Source organism: Plectropomus leopardus, chromosome 22 (assembly GCF_008729295.1).
Source record: "Plectropomus leopardus isolate mb chromosome 22, YSFRI_Pleo_2.0, whole genome shotgun sequence".
Lineage (NCBI taxonomy): Eukaryota > Metazoa > Chordata > Actinopteri > Perciformes > Serranidae > Plectropomus > Plectropomus leopardus.
The window spans coordinates 13,924,639-13,944,652 of record NC_056484.1 but is presented as its reverse complement, the minus strand read 5'-3'; the positions used below and the strand labels follow the sequence as shown (position 1 = coordinate 13,944,652).

Genomic DNA, 20,014 nt, shown 5'->3' with positions numbered 1-20,014 from the left:
GTTGGCAGCGTTGGATGTGGAATAAGGAGTGGAATCTGAACTGTCTTGGTTTCAAGTCTCTGCGACCTCCAAGAAAGCTTCCTTAAGTGAAAAAACTGCTTTTTTTTGCATTTATCTGTAAAAAAAAGAAGGCATTTGGGCAAAAGTTAACAAGTCTGGGGGTTACAGAGGCTCCATAAAAGAGTTAACAGGAATTATTTTAAAGTCCCTACAACCTTCAGAACAAAATTTATACACAAAAAACCCAACCAGACACACAGCAATGCATCCTGGGAATTGTTTTGATAATTTCTGCTAAATTCTCTGTGATGGATCATCAAGCCACTAAGTATTATGTATTTCCATGTATACCTACATCTGGGTGTTCAGAATCAATAACAAAATACATAAATTCAAGACTTTTTAGGAAAACAAACAAACAAACAAAAAAACTAAAAAAAAGTATGTCCATAAATGGGGAATGAAAAGCGGGAGTTATTATTATTAAATATATTAGGTTTGCAAAGGTCAATAGACAATGCAGTGAAGTCCAACACACCATTTCCCATCATCCTACAGCCTTTTTATCAATGTTATTCATGTATGAAACCTAATTTAACCAAACCTAATATCAAACCCCTTAATCCTAATCAGGGACACTCAGTGCCGTGCATCGTTCAGCCTGAAGTGAAAGTCTTTTTTCTTATATAACAGGCACTCAAAGAGAGGTGATAGAGGACAGATGCACTGTCCTTTTTCCTTTCACAAGCCTGACGGGGGTCCAGAGTGTGAGGACAGGAGGCGAGTGAAGACTATACAACAGTGCAGTTTTCTCCTTTCTGGTTTGTCCAACAGCCCAGCAGACACGTCCTCTTTCTTACTGGTCTGCTACACATTTTCCATAACAAAAGTCCACAGCTTGTTTCAGGTCTTGAATTTGTCACTGGTTCATACAAAAGTCAGTATTTAAAGAGAAGTGTGTAAATGCTGCAGAAAATCTGGGTAGTCATGTATTTTCAGTATCAGGGATGAACATCCTATATTTCCTCCTTGGATTTCACTTACAGAAATCAAGTTCCAGCTCCTCCTGTGTCGCTTTCGCCGCTGTGCTCGTAGCAGTCCCGTCGTCAACTGGTTCAAACCGTTTGGTCACCAGTTTGAGGTTCGGTCTCGTGGAGGATAACCTGGGTCAAGTACTTCTCTCGTTTTATTTGTTCTTTGACGGCGTAGGGGACGTACTGGGATCACGTAGGATAGGATGAACTTTGTTAGGTAAACAATGTGCTGTGAGGAGAAAAAATCCCCTCCATTAGTATATTTTTAATAATCACAATGTTATAATAATAGTTTTTAGTGTAAGAGAGAGATTTCATGTTATGCTCATACGCACCTCCACAACAATTATAAAAGCCATTTTGGCAGCAATTACATGCCAGTAGTAGACATTGTACTCATACTGCCTGGGGTGCCCGGGAGGGAACCGAAAATCGCGATACCTGAAAAATTAAAAATGGTTTCCTTCAGGCCTCAAACATGCCAAACTGTCAGTTAATGAATCTAATAACTTAACAATCTCATAATAGTTTAACCCATGAAACCTGAACAAATTAGTTTGGTTTTTTTTTGCACAAACATGGGGAGGCAATGAGTAACTTAATAAGGCATGGCCCAAAAATCAGCAAGAAATTATTTTAAAAAATACTAGAAAATAACCTGAAAATATAAAAAAAAAAAAGGAGAAAACAAACAATAACATGACCCCAAAAAGAGCTCTGCAAATTGAAAAAAGTGTGTTAAGTAAGTAACAAAAGTAAGTATGTGTAATTAATTATACAATTTCTGAAAAACTTTAAATATATAATTATAATACATTTCAATAGACTTTTCTGAAGATTTTTTCTAGTATATTTTTTTCTCAATTTTCCTCTTAAAAACAAAAGTAAAGTAAAATAAAGTAGAGTTAAGTAAAATAATTAAAAAAAAATTCAGGTCTTGTCACCTCTTTCACTAATTTCTTGCAATTTGTGGGACATTTCTTGCTAAGTTGCTCACTGATGGAAAAATATATCACTGCCTTTTCCAATATTTTTTTTTGACAGAAATCACACCAACTTTTGCTCGGCTTTCAAAGGTTAAACAGCCTTGTTAAAGGCGTCTAAGCCGCAGCCACAACAAAAACTGATGTCTGTCCAGGTTTCAGAGGGTTAATGTAAAAAAACTGGGTGCTCTCTTCAACAGCTAACACAGGACAACTGAATTGCGCACACACACACACACCACACACACAAACACAGGGCCGATGGCTGTACCTGCAGGTGGTGATGTTGTAAGGAGTCCACAGGGGCCTGCTGAAGTTGGAGAAGTCATTGATGTCGAATACAGACAGCGAAGTGTTGATGTAGCCCCCTGCATGGTGTTATTCTTGTGATCTCCATATGGGTACACAGAGAAAGAACCAGTAGTAGACCAGCCGTGGAATCATGTCAGATGTAAAAGCAATGATCATAGCCTGTTGAGACACCAGGACGCCAATTTCAACAAACAGTGCACTATGTTTTACAAAAGAACAATGTACCAAAGCATTTTTGAGTGAAATTGCATTTGATTTCTACAACTGCACCAAAATGATCTACTAAAACAGTGTAAAAAGTAACTTACATTTGTTGCAACTGCCAAGATGGCAATGCCCTGAAGAATGGGCTGCCAGGCCCCGATATCCTGGGCCTTCTCTGGCACGATACGGCGAAACTGAGTGGTGATCTTCCAAGCGTCAACCCGAATCTCAAACAGGTTTTGATCAGAGCCAGGATCGGCGCCAGAGGGAAGGAGGCCACAAACAGCGTCACAAAGCCAAACTGGATGACTGCGAGAGACAAGATACGTGAATTTAAAAAGACAGGCAGTGTCCAGACTCTCCAGGATTCAGCTGTTCCAGGTATTTGCATATTGATTACTTACAACATTTTTTTCACAAAAATTAAAAAACTAGCATGTGTATGCAATAGTAAATCAACAATAACAACAAAAACCGCATCACAGTAAAGAAGAAAATGTGAATGGGCATTGTGCTTGTGACTGTGCAAAATGTAAACATTAATGGCGTCCTCGTCAGCTGTGCTGTCACGTTAGCCTGCTCAGTGGTGCTCAGTGATGAGCTAGCAGTAGACGCACGCTTCCTTCTGCATGGTGATACAGTTGGTGGATGTCGTTCAGTAAAAAGAAAACAGTTCCTACATAAAACTGCTCACAGCAAAGTCTGTGGATTATCTTGAGTAACCGAGTCATGATTTCTGTAAGAGACATTGCTGTTGAGTTTTTTTAAAATGTATTTTTTGGTGCTTTGAGTGCCGTCTAATTCCATTATATTGGAGAGAAAGCAGAAATCTCTACAGCCGATATCTCCAACACTCGGCAATTCACACCGAAAAAATCTGGATTGATAAACGGCACTTCAGGTAAAAAGAAAAATATGGGTGAACTGTCACTTTAATCTCGAAATTTTGCAGCTTAAGGGCCTATCAATATAAACTTAATTCATTTATATATTAAAAACAATGAAAGGAATAACTAATCTGTTAACCTTCACAAATGCACATTTACATAATTGATTTTTGGCCTCTTGTTAAGAGTTAGATGAATATATTCATACCAGCAGCCCTTTGCTGAGCACTGCATTCATACTTTGCTTTGTTTGATCCATAAACAAACAGAAATGTAAAAACAAGTTGGGGTTTTATCTCATTTGGTAACAACTAACCACTACTGTGTGCAAGAACTAGCTGGTATGGTGCAACTGTGTTTTTGCAGTCTAGCAGTACAGCAGCGTTCACACTGTAAACTGCTGCATGATAATTACAGGCTGCAAGTGTGCAGCTGCAAATGTGACGGACAGGAGCTTACCCATCTCCAGATATTCATGGAAGAGTCCCGAGTTTTTGAAATGGGCTGGAGCTGATAGTCCTGCTCCCAGCGAGGAATCACCTTTCTCTGAGGGCACATTAGTGCAGTAGCGGAAAATCAGATTCTTGACCCACCTGCGGAGAGGTAGAGGAGATCATGTACAGTGACCAGTGACTCAGTATGACAATGGAGAGTTGGTGTGTGATTCACTACCGGCCCTGGAGCCTGTTGTAAACAGTATTTAGACAGCGTGAATTGTCCTGCTTTCTTTCATAGACAGCGTGACAGCTCCTCAAAAGTGAAGCCAAAACCCGTTCATTGCACCTGGTGGCTGACTGCAGTCTGGGTCAGAAACCCCACCCCCTCCATGTTTGTGGTATAGGACACGGGCCAAACTAAAAAAATCAAAGTACATGTCAAATACATTTCTCCCAGAGATGGTTTCTGTCATTTTAGGGACTTCTTATCACTCATTCTGTATGTTTAAGTTTTAGTTTTTCTGATATGTTTAATTTTAATTCCTTTATCTGGTGCTGTATATTGTTGTCCCTATTCCCTTAAAAAAAAACAATGTATTATTATTACTATTATTATTATTATGAAAAAACTTATTAATTTGCTTTCATAAAATGTGTGGCCTAAACTCACTTTTATCTGTAACTCACTTTTTTAAAACCAAATTACAGCTGTATTCTCTTGACATTTATTTTATTTTATTTATTGTGTTTTGCTTTATTGTACTTATTTTATTTTTTTTAATGTAGCTAATTTTGCCCCATGTTGTATAACTTTTAAACTGTTTTTAAATAGTCTGTCTTTTTTTGTAAAGAATTATTAACTTTGTTTTGAAAACTGCGATACAAAGTTTTAGAATTTTTTAATTATAGAAAGGGGATGTGACGTCATGATGGGCAGCGAGTGGGTGAGACCGGTAGGTGTGTGAGCGAGGACTAGATAGCATGTCTCCACTTCCTGATTGCTATCACACAAACTCCACAGGCTCCAAACGTGCAACACGGCAGCGCCTCTATCCTATTTGGCTTCATCTTTGGACCGCAGGAGGAAGCAGAGACCACATTGTCCATCTTTATATACAGTCTATGGCTGCATCTATATCTACCATCGCATCTGTTTTTTGTATTTGACAATTGTTCATAGATTCTGACTTCTTACGGTAGCAAGACCTCTTGAATGTTGTTCCAGATGGCTTTTCCACCCATGATGATAGAGAGCTGAGTCGTCAACTCAATCAGACAACCACCAGGATCACACTGCAGGACGACAGCACACCAACAAAAGTCAAGAAAAAACTGTGAGAGAACTTAAGATGGCTGTACAGTACAACTGATTTCTGTTTTTGACCCCATTTTTTTTTTTACACGGACAGAGTGAGCACTAAGGTCGTGGCTTTATTGTCGGACCACACCTAAATTGTGAGCTTTGGATTGACATTGCAGATTATTCACTCGCACAGTGGGAGTTGGAATTAAACAACAACATTTCTAAAACTGGCTTAAATCTTACAGTGAACGTCCCGTTTTAGACAAGCAACTGTTAGACGGACAAACTGTACCTCCTCGTTCCGGTATTTTCCAAGAGATAAACAGGCTGTCCGGGAAAGCCGACCGCTTTCCCTTTGGCGAAGGCGATGTAGAAACAGGAGGAGTAATAGTTTGACAAACTGAAAGAGGAACATCTTCAGGGTCAAGCTGTTCTCGTAGTCCGTCTTGGTTCGTGAAGCTCTGTTGTTGTGTCAGATGAGACAAGATTTCAGATTAAGCCACATGAGAGTCAACACAGGTCACAAAGAAAGCAGGACAATTCAAACTCACCGAAGTCGGTGATCCAGATGGCGACCCGCTCATAGAGGATGTTGAGGATCATAATCACAACAAAGCTGATGAGGGAGGCTGTGACAGACGTGGCCATCTGAGGCGTCACATAGTCCTTTAAGGGCTCCAGCTCCTTCAGGTCCTGAGCTCTGAGTTTAGCTGAGAAGGCAAAAAATGCAGCCAGGCGGTAGACAATGATGGCCACAATGGATGCCAGGATCAACAGAATCTAAAGGAAAAAATACAATTAAAAAGTTTAATATTACATTTTGATATAGAAAAAAATAGGTTAGGATATATTCTATGGTTCCTTAATTTCTGAGTAATACCCATGTTATTTTCAAAAAAAAATTCATGGAAAGAACAGTGATTTCCGTATCAACAGCAATTATAGGTAAAATAGATATTATGTTCAATTAGTATACTTAAAAAAAATCCTATATAGTTAATAATGAATTAATGATAATTAATTTAGAATAATTAACTAATAATAATTCCTTCCTAAATAATTATTGTATGGTTCATTCATTTGCACATCATGTTAGCTACATGCAAAAATAATTCAATATATATGGTGTCTTAAGTTTCCAAAAATAAATAATATTAAATATATATATATATATATATATATATATATACACATATGGATATAGATAGAGAGAGAGAGAGAGAGAGAGAGAGAGAGAGAGAGAGAAAATGGAAAATTTATATTGGTTAAATCAAAGTTTTCTTTTCCAAGATCCAGAATTTTCCCTATAATTAGTACCAAATACAGTGTTAACAAGAAAAATGTATTGAAATAAGAATGATATTTTTTTTTTACCCAGAATAAGACTGTGCTAATTCCTATGGACACCCGAACACATCGTCCGCAGGCTGTGTAGGGCACTTTCTCTTTTACCTAAATCACAAAGAAACACCGTGAAATACTGGGCATGATTTAAAACTCATTGTGTCAACATAGCACCTCTATGTAGTTTATGGTCTTTGAACAAAATTGAGAAAACCTTAAATTCATAAAACAGAAAATAGTCAAACTGTAGGAAACATTGCTGCAAAAAGATTCGAATAAAGAGTGAGTGAGTGTGATTTACCCCTGTGATGGGGTTTTTCCTTTCATAGATGCACTTGGCTTCGTACTCCGGGCGAGGCGGCTCTTCCTGCTCCAGAAACTCCACCGTGTCCCACATGTACTCCAGCTCCGCCTGGTAGCGCTTCCAAAACTCCAGGAACAAAGTGACTGCAGTCAGGAAATGAACAGGAGCAGGAAAAAATAAGCAGGGTATTAATAAGAAAGACGGAAACAGATAAAAGTACAGTATTGTCTGAGTCATCCTCTAAACACTTATGGACTGTAAACTGTGTTGCTTTTAATGACGCCAAAGATAAGGACAAAATAAACATTTCAGATGGTTACATACACAGCTTCCCTCAACGCTAGTGATATTCGCACGCCTGATCTGTGGGAAAAGTGTAGGAATGCAACTAACAACTGTTACATTGGATTAATCCACAGATTACTTTCATGATTAATTAAATAATAGTAAAATGTAAAAACATTGTGAAAAATCTTAATTATCAATTACGAATTGCTTCTTTTGTCCAAAATAAAGAAATAAAGATTCTTCTTTACTATCATAAAGGATGAAGAAAAGCAGCAAGTTCTCACATCTAAGACGCTAGAACCAGCAAATGTTTGACATTTTTGCTTGAAAAATGAAAACAGGCAAATAATTTTCTTTCAAACAACTAATCGACTAATCGCTACATCTCTTGAAACCTGACATCTTTTTGACATTGTATAAAACTTACCCCAGATTGACATGAAAACTGCAAACACCAAGGTTCCAAAGTTATCAAATATGCAAAGTTTCTAAAAGACAATGGAGAAAAAAAGCAGAAACGTGGATGTCATAATTGTCACAGCTCTTTCCTGCGTGGATGCAAATCAGTTCTTAACATAACTGTAGCTGTGTCACAGAGGGAAATAGCAGCCATGCACAATGATATATTAAATATGCATCCTGTTTTTGTCTACAGCATATTGCACGACATAAGTTGGAGGGCAGAAGTTAAAAACATTGTAGAAACACATTCAAATTTACTGTTAAAATAAAAATAAAACTAACTTTCGAAGCTTCACAGGTGCTGTTCAGCTTCCAGTACATGCATTCGCTGTCACACTGTGGACACATTACAATCTTTCCTCCAATTTCAGGGTCGCACACCTCTTGGCTGCAATCATTAAAACACACAACAGAGATTTATCAGATAGGGAAATACATCATATATACATCTTTTATTTACAAGTTCATTATCCACAGTTGCTTTTAGGGAAATGTACCTCCATGTGCTGGTGTCTTGAGTCTTGTATCCATATATGAAACAACCTAGTCCCACGACAGCAGCCACGGCGAGCATTATTGTGTAGAAACCCAACCAGGCAAAGTAAATGCCAATCTTCTCCCCGTAATACTTCCTGTGGACAAAAATGATGAAAGCAAAAAAATCATTTGCAAGGAAAAAGGACAAAAAAGATTTTGTCCCTAGGTTTTGCTTTTAGGAATTTCTTTTACATGCATTTACCTCATTATTTGAAAATTTGTCCACTTTAAATATGAACATCCAACACAGTAACATCAATTATATATGACAGAAAATTAGGAAAAGCATGACAGGTCCCCTTCAAGTTTGCAACGAGAACATAAAAGCTTGTGTTCACCTAATGAGGCTTAGTGGTTGCATCTTGTAGAAGCTTTTGGGATGAGCCCATTCTTCATAGAGCAGATATCTCTCGTTGGGGCAGCCCTCCTCTTTAGACTTGACATTGAACCTGCACTGAAATAACCAATAGGGAATTTTCAAGTAAATTATGAGGTCACCAACTGTATAGAAACATACTAAATATGACTGTTACAAACCAAAACAGGACACAAACCACACCAAATATGACCATAATTTGTAACTTACATCATGGAGAGGGTAGGCAGCTTTGTACACTCCACCATCCAGCAGTTTGGTGATGCCAAACTTCTTTATGCTCCCTCGTATTTCATAGGGGGCACGACTCAGGATGTAATATGCCTGGAAGAAGAGGTGGGTTTATTTTTATGCTACCAATCTGCATACTTAATATACTATAATACAGTTTAGAAAACATGATCCATGTGCCGCTCTTACGATGGTTTTCACTGGAAATTCATTAATCTGTTGGATGTTTACAAGCCTTTGACTTCATCCTTCAAAGTAAAACGGAAATATGAAAAATTGACAAAAACAACATGAGACAACTTGCCATCCTGCTCCTCATGGATGAAGTGAAGAAGACATCTTTGTCTCGCACGTAGAAGTACTCCAGACGGTCTTTCTCAAAGGGGGCAGTGAAGAATTCGGCCTCCTTGGAGATCATGTCCTCGTTGGGGTAGAAGTGCTTGGTGATGAAGGAGAAATGGCGCCACGGTGAGGAGCGGGAGGACAGGTCGTTGGGCTGGATGGGAAGCTTGATGTGCAGGACCTCAGCGTAGGTGCACAGCACGTCCCATGGCATGTGGACTTTCACAAAGAACAGTTTGTCGTCTATCACCTGCGGAGCACAAAGACGGAGTGATTTAAGTGTGAGATACAGTAAAAGAAACCTCACAATAAGTGCAATGTACTTACAGATTTCGTCGCCTCCAGCTCCATTCCCATCTTCATCAGGCTGGCCTCAAAAAACTCTCGCCGCCTCTACAACAAAAGACACAAGAGAGGCTTTCAAAGAGCTTCCTGACTTACTGCTCTCTGCCAATTACGATTCAATTTCTGTACAGGAGTTACTGAGGTTATATGCATGACTTCTGTGCCAAGCCTGCAGTGTAAACGCTGTGAGCATATGTCAAAGGACGGCCCATCATCTGTATGTACACAGAAGCCCATGACTTATTTATGCTGTGGTATTTCACAAAGTGCCAACACATTATCACCTTTATAATCTTAATGCGATCCAATTTGTCAGCATTGTTGTTTAAAGACAGCTTTTATGTATGTTGATCTAGGTCCAGTGTGTAGGATTTAGGGAGATATATTGCCAGAAACTGACTAAGTATGTTTTCTTTGGTGTATAATCACCTGAAAATAAGAAATGTTGTGTTTTTGTTACTTAAGAATGAGCCCTTTATATCTCCATAGCGAGCGGGTCCTCATCCACAGAGAGCCACATTTCTGCAGTAGCTGTGATCTGACATAAGGCCATTTACTTTTCTGCAATATCCACTGTAACCAAACAGCATCGGAGAAACAGAGAATTTTAACATCAAATTGCTTTATTCAGTGTTTTTGCCTGTTTAAATCACTTATTCTGTTTGTTTTGGAGACACTGCTACATGCCAAACATTGCTCCTTTAAGCAAGTTTATAAAACAGCTCATTTATTTGGGCATATTCCATTTCCATAACATAAGCGTTATTTACATTACACATAGCGGCAATGAACTGCGGGGCTGCCAACAAGTCAGAGCAGGTTCATGCTGGTGGTATGTCATCAATATTGCAGTGAAGTGAATCCTACTCTTTGAACACACAGCTTTCCCAACACCAAAAACACAAGAAAAAACACTGCATTAACATGAAAAAGTATTAAACATATTGAAATAATATAGAAAGTAGCTCATCAAACTGCTCAGTTACAGTGAGGAGTTCCAAACTCTGGATGAGTTATTTGTGTAGTTGGGATTATCGTCATCTAAAGCAACCCTGAATAAATACAAACTTTGATGTGAGACCTTTATAAAAACTCTGAGGAATACTTCTGAGAGACTGTTGACAAAGCGAGTCAAATACCGTCTGTTTGTTTTAGCCAACCCTTTCTTCATGTGAATGTTACCATGACAAACGGGAAATACAAGGGCATGCAAATTTATGCCAACATAATAAAATATTCACAGCATCATTTTAAACTAACAATACAGTGAACACTATGTGCACTGAGCTACGCCCTTCCAGCAAGTCAGAGTCGGAGCAGGAAAGAAAAGTTTTGCAACTTCTGTTTGACCCAGGTCTAGTTCTGGAAAAACAAAGTGAAGGGAGTGTCTGGTAGAGAGTATTGCACTCCTCATCCCTTATTGGATTTACTTTGCCGTGGAAGATTATGAAGAATTGCCTCAGTCCCAGTGGATCTGTGGTGAAGAAGATCATGAGCTCTGACTTGCTGTGGCTCTACCTGCCGGCCTTTTCCGAGGAACTGGCTTAAACTGGCTGATCAGCTTCTACAGGTGATTCTCCTGCCTACACCCACCACATCAATTCACTGCTACAGGGAAAAAAACATTATATTATATCAGTGCCTCTTTTTGACCCATTAAAGACCTAATATTTTGCTGCCAATTTCATGCTTCTAGCCTCCCCAGGGCACACTCCTTTTCAAAACAACTTATTGCAGCAACATTGGTAACAGTCTCTGTGGATCTACAGGCATTATATATCACATCCCTCACTGTATTGTGAAAGACCCTGGCAACAACAAACAACACACCTGTGGATGTCATCATGTCTCAGTAATTTGTCCTCTTCGTATTCCTGCACAGATGCCTGAAATCTAGATTTCTGATGTGTAAAAAACTGGTTGCAAGCTGAATATTTATGACACTGAAGACAAAATCACAATAACTGTTTGCTTACTGATTTACTCGTTTGTTTTGTGGAAGTTTAAGATTTCTGGAGCAAGATTATGATGCTAGACTGAGTTCAGACAAGGAGACTTATAACCAGCCTGATCCGAATATAGTTTTTTTGGCAGGGTTTTGGTGGCAAAAGTGAAAGAATGAAGTTCTTCATTTCAACAACTTCCATCAGGGAATCTATCGAGCACACGTGCTGAACAACTCGCACCGAAAATGTGTGTTGAATGAATGAGAATTGCGCTAGCAAGATGTAATCAAAACAATGCATGGTTCCTTTCCAAGATAATTAAAAATGTTTCTGAAGTTCCTGTGCACACTTTGCTGAATAAACTCTGTCACCAGCACTTTAACGTCTGCTGTCCTGCTGCAAATAAAAACTCCCTTTACAAATAGGCAAGAAACAATGGGGTTTGTGCGTAATAAAACACACAAGGCATGTCATACTGGACAATATATTTTCAACAATACATTTTTAAACAGTGAATATGGCTTTAAATTTAAGTTTTATGAGAAAGCTACCACTTTAATTAACAGAAATAGTATGGTATTTGTTAAGACAAATAATTTGCTATGATATCTTAATTTAAAAACTCTCTATCCAAGGATGTGGGACGTCGACAGGTTTGGATATTGGATCTTTTTTGCATGTCATTCCCTTCCTTTTTCTCCCTACACTTCCTAATATCACTCTACTGTATGCTATCTAGTAAAGGGCAAAAAAGTGGCTCAAAACTACTTAACAGATCACCTTTTATATATGCTTTTTTGTGAGTAGATTACTTTGAAGTTAAGTGAATGTCAGCACCATTTCCAAAGCTTAAAATACCAATATGAAGCGCTGAAGATTTTTTAAAAACAGAAGAGAGACCCACCTTGCGGCGCTGGAACGTGTGCCTCTTTTCAAAGTCCTTCTTATCCTCATCCTCGTACACTAGGATGAAGTCGATCCTCCTCACGCCATCATTGAAGAACAATGAGTCCGGTCTGTCATTAAACTCTGCCTGAGGGCAAAAACAAGGCTCGTCAGGTAAGTCTACGGCCTGAAACTCGTACTCCTCTTCCTTCATGATGTCGTACATGTTGCACAAAGAGAGGAGAGGACGGTCTGTGTGTGGAGAGTCTGTGCAGAGTTGAATGCTGACCTTGACCAGTCTATATAAAGCACAGTGAGGGCCATGCAGGAGAAATGGGAAGTGTCAACAAACAATATGATGCCCGCCCTCTCTCTCTCTCTCTCTCTCTCTCTTTCTCTCCGCACAATCAGACTTGGTATTACTAATACCTACTTACTAGGTATCGGTAAAGCTCTTGCAAGCATGTGTATTTATATGCATGATTTCGTATTTAATGCTTTTTTATATCTGGTGTGTTTTGTGTGGTGATTTGATATCTGCCATCAGTTGGCTAAATAATTGTGACTAAAGAAAAGCTTACAATGCATAAATAATCATTACAAATACAGATAATATTTAAATAATATCTAATAACATGAAAGTGATATGTCTTTCTGCATGTAGGCTAGGCACGTGGACAGTAAGACAACTTCATTGAAATAATCAATCAGTCAGAAGACGACTGACACCAACGTTATTGTGTTGACTCACCAGATGTGCTTTGGCGACTGTCGTGCCTTCTTTAATACTGTAAAATGTTGGTAAAAACTCCTCGGGGTAAACTGTGAAAATAAAATCAAACACTTTATTAGAATACGGAAATGATAATACACAAGGACACCCAAAACTACATGGATATTTACTTGAGCCCGACCGATACATTAGCAGGCTGATATTAACATGTTGCTACCAGGAAGAATGACCAAAATGAAAACACAAAAACACCACAAAGAGACACAGAAGCACTGTGGAGACACACAAAAGAGCTACAAAACTGGGGAAAAAAAGACACAAAATGACCATCAGGAGAGACAAAATGACTACAAAGACACAAATAATAACCAAAAAAATGGTACAAAATTACCTCAGGGACTCGCAACAACCACAAGGAGACACCAAGTGACCACATAGGCATGCCAAGTAACTGCGCTCAAAATAACTACAAACACGGTAAAATCAACCACAAATCAACACAAACAACCACAAGGAGACACAACATGACTAAAGGAGACACAAAACCAACTCAAAGAGACACAGAGAGGCACAAAACCACAGGAAGATACGCCCATAACTATGGTCACGGGTGTATGAGAAAAAGGAAATGTAGCAACAAATAAAACTCGGCAGCAAATTTGTGCATATTTAATTTGATATAGTTTTGTAGTTTCATTCATAATATTTGCAGTAAAAAAATAATATTTGTTCCCAAAAGGCTTTAGCGGTTTTACTCTTACTATAATTTGTGATAATAAAGTTTATTATTCAGCTGTGAGACATATTAAGTCCTGCCTCTCTGTCATAAACATAGCTGCACATTTCTACAAAATTTATTAATTTCTAAAAGTTAAACATTTTCACCTTTTATGATGTAATGGAAGCAGTACGTTTCAGGCTAAATGTGTAAAAACAAATAATCCCAAGTTATTTTTGAATACCAGAGAGAGGGTTACTGATTATCTGACAAACTGCGGTCAGTTGAGGTGTGTTTGTAGACGGCTAAGCCACCTGTAACCTGTTTACTCTAAGGCTATAGGTCAAAAATAACTGGATGTATGTCACCGTAGTTTCAATGTATTCATTCATTGTAAAAAGTTATTATTATAAGAGCAAAGTATGGTATTTCTAACTTCCTGTCCTTGTGCAACTGCACAGGATAATCAGAGAGGTGACGCTGAAACTCAGTACCATTTCGTGATAAGTGCATTATTGTGTGGCACACCTGTGAGTCACCTGTGGGGGGGTGAGCCTTCCATCATCATACATCCTGTTCAGCTGACATTTACCTGCAGCTCAGCTGAGCCATGCTTGTTACAGCAAAGCAACCACGTCCAACTTAGCACCCAGCTACGTTTTAAAGCCTTAAAAGTTCGGGTTTGACTGAACCAGGAATCAACCACAGCTTAGACAAACAGCAAGTACAACAGTTATGTTAATTGTTAAAGGAACAGTTCCACCAAAAACCCAAAATACACATTTTTCATCTTGCCTGTAGTGCTATTTGTCAGTGTAGATTGTTTTGGTGTGAATGGCCGAGTGCTACAGATATCGGCTGTAGAGATGTCTGACTTCTCTCCAGTGTAACAGAAACATGTGGTACTCTTTGTGGTGCTTGGAGTGCCAAAAAAACACAGACTTTGTTGTGAGCAGTTTCATGTAGGAACTATTTTCTTTCCACTGAACTACACCCATCAACCGTATCACAGCTCAGAAGCAAGTGTGCATTTACTCACAGACAAGAGACTTGTGCCTGTGACAGTGCAAGACACAAACATTAATGGCGTCCTCCTTCCTCATTGAGCTTCAATGTTAGCGAGCTCTAATCAAATCTAGTCAAAAATACTGATTTATCCATACATATACATTTCGAATATTTGAAATGGTTTCAATACTTATTTTCTGCAGTACTAATACACTTGTACTAGCTTTGATTTCTCGTTCTCTTTTATTGTTTATGTTTACTACAGTCAGAAACTATAAATGAGAAATTCTTTGTTTATCCCTGGGAGGAAAATTGGGACGTGTTACATGTACAAACATGTGCATCATACTTCAAGTGTGTATAATTGCAATGATTAAAGAAATAAATAGGAAATTAAATTAATTTTTTTTCACAGATAGCTAAATTGGTATCAAACAATATTTTTCAAGGTACTGTATCAAAGTTATAAATTCCAGTATCATGAAAACATTAGCTCAGTGGTGCTAGCTGAGCTTGCAGTACTTTTATGCTTCCTTTTGCACAGTGTTACCATTGGCGAGTGTAGTTTGGTAGAAAGAAAATAGTACCCACATGAACCTGCACACAACAATGTCTGTGGATTATCTCGACTAACCACATATGACTTCTGGAAAGAGATAATGCTGTTGAGTTTTTCAGATGCATTTTTTTGGCGCTTTGAGCACCATAAGCTGAGCACCATCTCGGTTGACTATGTTAAAGAGAAGGCCGACATCTCTACAGCCGATATCACCAACACTCTGCAACACCAAAACAATCCAGATCGACATATAGCACTACGATAAAAGGAAAAATATGAGTGAGCTGTCCCTTTAACATCTATCTCACATACACTGACACAGAGACCTGGACAATATCCATGCTCTATCTCAAGGCTGCTCACTGACGCAGCACAGACTGTTACTCATTTCCAAAACAGTCTGAGGGTTTAAACCAGTGATCCCTCCAGCTATGGGCCTGTTTCACTGAACTGCTGTCATCGCTGCTTGCATACACTTGCCCACAGACCACAATGTTACATTACTCCCGGGAAAACAGAAGAAATAGGTCACCGCTTAGTGCAGCGTGGTCAACACTCTGCCCATTACAGTGCAGTGTTGTCCCAAATATTCAAAACTGCTCTCTGTCTTCACACCAGTGACCACATCAAAACTTATAAACAAACCAATATAATAAGCAATTGTATGCATCGTTATATGCCTTATAATCATGTTATGAGTGTTGTTTTTTTTTCACAAATCAGATGACATTACATCGAATATGGAAAGTCGTGTAGTCTTTCCATATTAAGCAAAGTGCTATGACAAAGCTAAATGAAGACAGATGTTGTTTTCAAAACACTGGCCATAGTAACACGCTGAGAAACTCCTCTGTGGAAACACTGTTCACATGATCGAATGAGCTTCCTTTGACTAAGACCTCTATGCAGCTAACAGTCCAACAAAGCTTGTTATACTAGAAAGTATGTTAGTATTTTGACATAAGACATGCCGATGAACCCAGAACAAATTAACTCCTAATCCGTAATTACTGTGCCTCGGGCTATTCTTATTTAAACCAACGAGTAATTCACTAAAATTCAACAGCCTGGCTTTTTTATCTGACTAATACTCCTAATATATTCCCCATTGCTTTGTATTTGTGTGTTTCAGATGTTTGCAGCTGACAGGAGGTCGCACTGTAGTATCTAGGTATTTATTTTCTACTGTCGACAATTAAAATAAATACAATGTGCACCAACTACTGAGTCACTAAATTCAACAGAAACACTGTTACGAAATCTACAGTGAGTCAGTTAGTCTGAATCTTCTGAAAAGCATACTTAATGCCCACAAGCTGTCCGAAAGAAAAAACTGCTTTCTTGCCACAACCCACCCATCCTCAGCTCACTTCCTCTCTAGAGAGCATCTTCAGTGACAACACAAGAAACCTTTAAAGGCAGAGCGAACAATGATTGTTTTATAACGGAAACAGCTGTGCCAAAGTGGATTTTTATTTATTTATTTATTTATTTTATTTTTTTTTTGCGCATGATACACATTTTGATGACCTAAACGCTAATATTTCAAGTTCAATCCAAGCCAAAGCCACGTGTCTTCCTCACCACCTGACAGGAAATTCTTGTCTGCAACAAACACTGGTGCACGTAATAACTTTTGGTAAAAGTTGAGTGTCTTTCACAGGAAAACAATAAGCCCTAATGCATTTTTACTTTTGCATTTTGCATTCAAAATAAGACCGCTGATTATCAATTTTCACTGAAATGTGCTTTAAACAGTCGAGCTCTCTCCCTACTGATCTAAAATGACCCTGTCAGATCTGTGCAAAGATAGACGTCAGATTCTCTGTGCCAAGGAGGCTGGTACATGCTAAAATCTCACCTCCTGTATCGCTGCAGTGCTCATTTTGTGCCAACTATGAAAGCACTATTTGAGCTGGTGTATTTCTGCTGTTATCACAGCACCTTAGGTTGCAACAAAGTGTGAACGTTAATAATTCATAACAATTGAATATAGGCTCCATTAAACAAAGTGCACTTTGGCCTGCCTTTGGTGAATCAGAGGAAAGCAGCGGTCATTTCCATATGATGAGGGCTATTAGTTCTCACAGCCATTAAAGTTAACCCAAAGGAGCATTTTTCTCTCACTGAGCTGTGACTAAAAAAAAAAAAAAGAAAGCATATATCGAGACAGTATGTCATTATGGATAGGACCCAAAGGAAGTTACAAATTGAGCAATCGTTCCCTAAAACTACCAGAGTGAGAACTGACAGCTGTGCAGACAACATGCTGTGCTGTAGGTGCAGGTTTCCAGCACGATATTTTCTTAACTCAAAAGTTAGGCCTCTGTTTCGGTTTGTAGTGACAGTCTGGAATGTAAGAAATGTAAAAAACAAAAGACGAGATGCAATCTAGCATCTAAAGCTGTAGCCTTTAAGGAGCCACATCAGACATCTGTGGAATAAACAGGGACTCTTGCTATTTTGGGTGGTTTCTTTTAAACTGGTGATTACGCAACATCTGGTATTTATATTAATTTGTGTTGCAGAGAAGCTGGTGTAAGCTAGTGCCCTCTGCAAAATGTGTGCACCACACCCTCACAGTTGTAGCAAACTGCTTCACATGCAGTGTGCATGATGTGAATATTGATTAGCTTCCTGTACTTATAGCTCTTGGTTCATTTACTTCTTATTGTGCCAAATGAGTGTACACACCCCATCATTAAGTATTGCATTCAAAATGTATTAGTAAAAAATGCTAACAATAAACTGAATCTGAGTTTAAGCATTCATTGTTGCCACTGAGCTCATTTTAATTAATTTAAACACAAATGGGTAGTTTATAAAGCTGCAGCACTACCAACTGACCATGTGTTTTGCATGTAAAATCAATGTTTAAATCAGTGGTTAACCCCTTGAAAACTGGACTGAAATCAGCTCTCTTGTGCTGTGTTAAGATGCCTTTCATAAGGTATTTAAACCTTTAAAACCTGAGCAAATCGCTTTGATTTCTTTCAATAATATGAGAAAAGGAGCAATGAACAACTTGGCCAGAAAAGTCCCACATTGCAAGAAATTAGTAAAAAGTGACACGAAAATGGCCTTAAATTTTAAATATTCTACAGAAAATTTACCAGAAATCTAAAAATATTACTATTATAACCACATATGTATTTATTCTTTATTTTGTTTTTCTTTCATTTAAAAACATATATTTTTTAAAGGGTGTGTCTTATTTTCTTTTTAATTACTTATTATCTTTGTTTGTTTACTAATATTCTGCTCATTTTTGGGCCATGTCTTGTTAAGTTGCTCACTGATTTTCACCCATGTTTTTGAAAAAAGTCAAACCAATTTTCTCATGTTTTAGAAGGTCACATTTCAGGTAAGTATAGTGTGGGGAAAAACACAGTATCTTCATCTTAAATGTACTCAGGTGAAGTGCAAGTATATAGAATTTTTAAAGCTTGTGGGGGAAGAAGTAACCTAACCTAATAAAGCATCAGTGTTCAGACTGAGAACAAACTAGTGATGAATGAGTGGGTTTTCCCAGAGGTGAGTATGGCCTAATGTACTTCACATGTACACTGGGGGGGGCCACAGCCCATAAACCCAGAAAACATCCACACAACACAACAATGTCTTGCGAAAAACAAAGCTGTCTACTTACCAACGTCCTCGTCTATCATGCCCATTTCAGTCTCACCCTCCAAATCGTCTGTTTCACACACAGAGTCCATCTCGAAGATGTCGTTATCGCTCATAGTCCTGGTTTGGGGGGGGGGGGGGGGGGCTCCTCCCACATCACCTAAAGCGAAAAAATGTACTTGACACGCAGCCCACTCCTGCTGTATCACAGCGGCTTTAACGCGCAGCCCCTTCCTCCGCGCATTCTTGCTTTATTTCTCAACATGGACTCAACGCAGAAAGTTTTTGCTCAAGTTGTGACTTGAGAGAATGAAAGTCAGACGGGTGGGGTCTGAGGAGGAGGAGGAGGAGGAAGGAGGAGGAGGAGGCTCAAGTTGTACAGCCGCATATGACAGACAAAGTTACGCCCACTTCATTCCGCTAAACTTTTTGTTCAGCATGAATGAATACATGTAAATGAATGTCAAAAAATAGTTTTAAATATTGTGTAACGTAATGCTTAAAATACTCCTAGGGAAAACCCATATTTTGAAGCTACTGTTACCTCTTTCGTTTGCAATGTTTAGGGACTGTTCTTTACTTTTCAGAGTAGGGAGCTGGCTCGGGGTTGACTTTTTTTTTTTCTTTTTTAAACTCTTGATTCTCCCTTAAGATAAAAATATGTTCCCTTGAACTCTGAGGGAAAGTACATTACCCTCCCTAAACCACAAATAACCATCTTTAATATATATATATACACACACACACACACATATATATATATAATATATATATATATATATATATATATATATATATATATATATATATAGATGCTAAATATGAATTTTGGGGTTATACAGGGTGGAGGGAGGGGATTGGGTAGTAGGATTTAAAGTGTAGTAGTGCACTGGATTGGTGTTTACTGTTTGCCACTGTTGTGTGTAGTTTTTTCACCACTTAAATATTTGCAACAAAGTCAGTAACTTGAACCCTTGGTTTTTAATAATGTCATGCAAGCAGGAATGCAATTTAGTAGGGTTTGTTAATGCTATTTTTGAAATTTTTAAATGAAAAATGTAGAATTCAATTATTTTTAAGAGGAATCCAAAAGTGCACATAGTGTTGAAGCACTGAAGAATAAAACATACCTTTTTAACAGAGTACCCC

The 20,014-nt window shown here is 38.3% G+C and overlaps 1 pseudogene; it reads right to left on the bottom strand.

Moving 5' to 3' along the window:
* Positions 1-870: 870 nt before the first annotated feature.
* On the bottom strand, positions 871-19,001 carry LOC121961552 (annotated as a pseudogene).
* Positions 19,002-20,014: the final 1,013 nt, after the last annotated feature.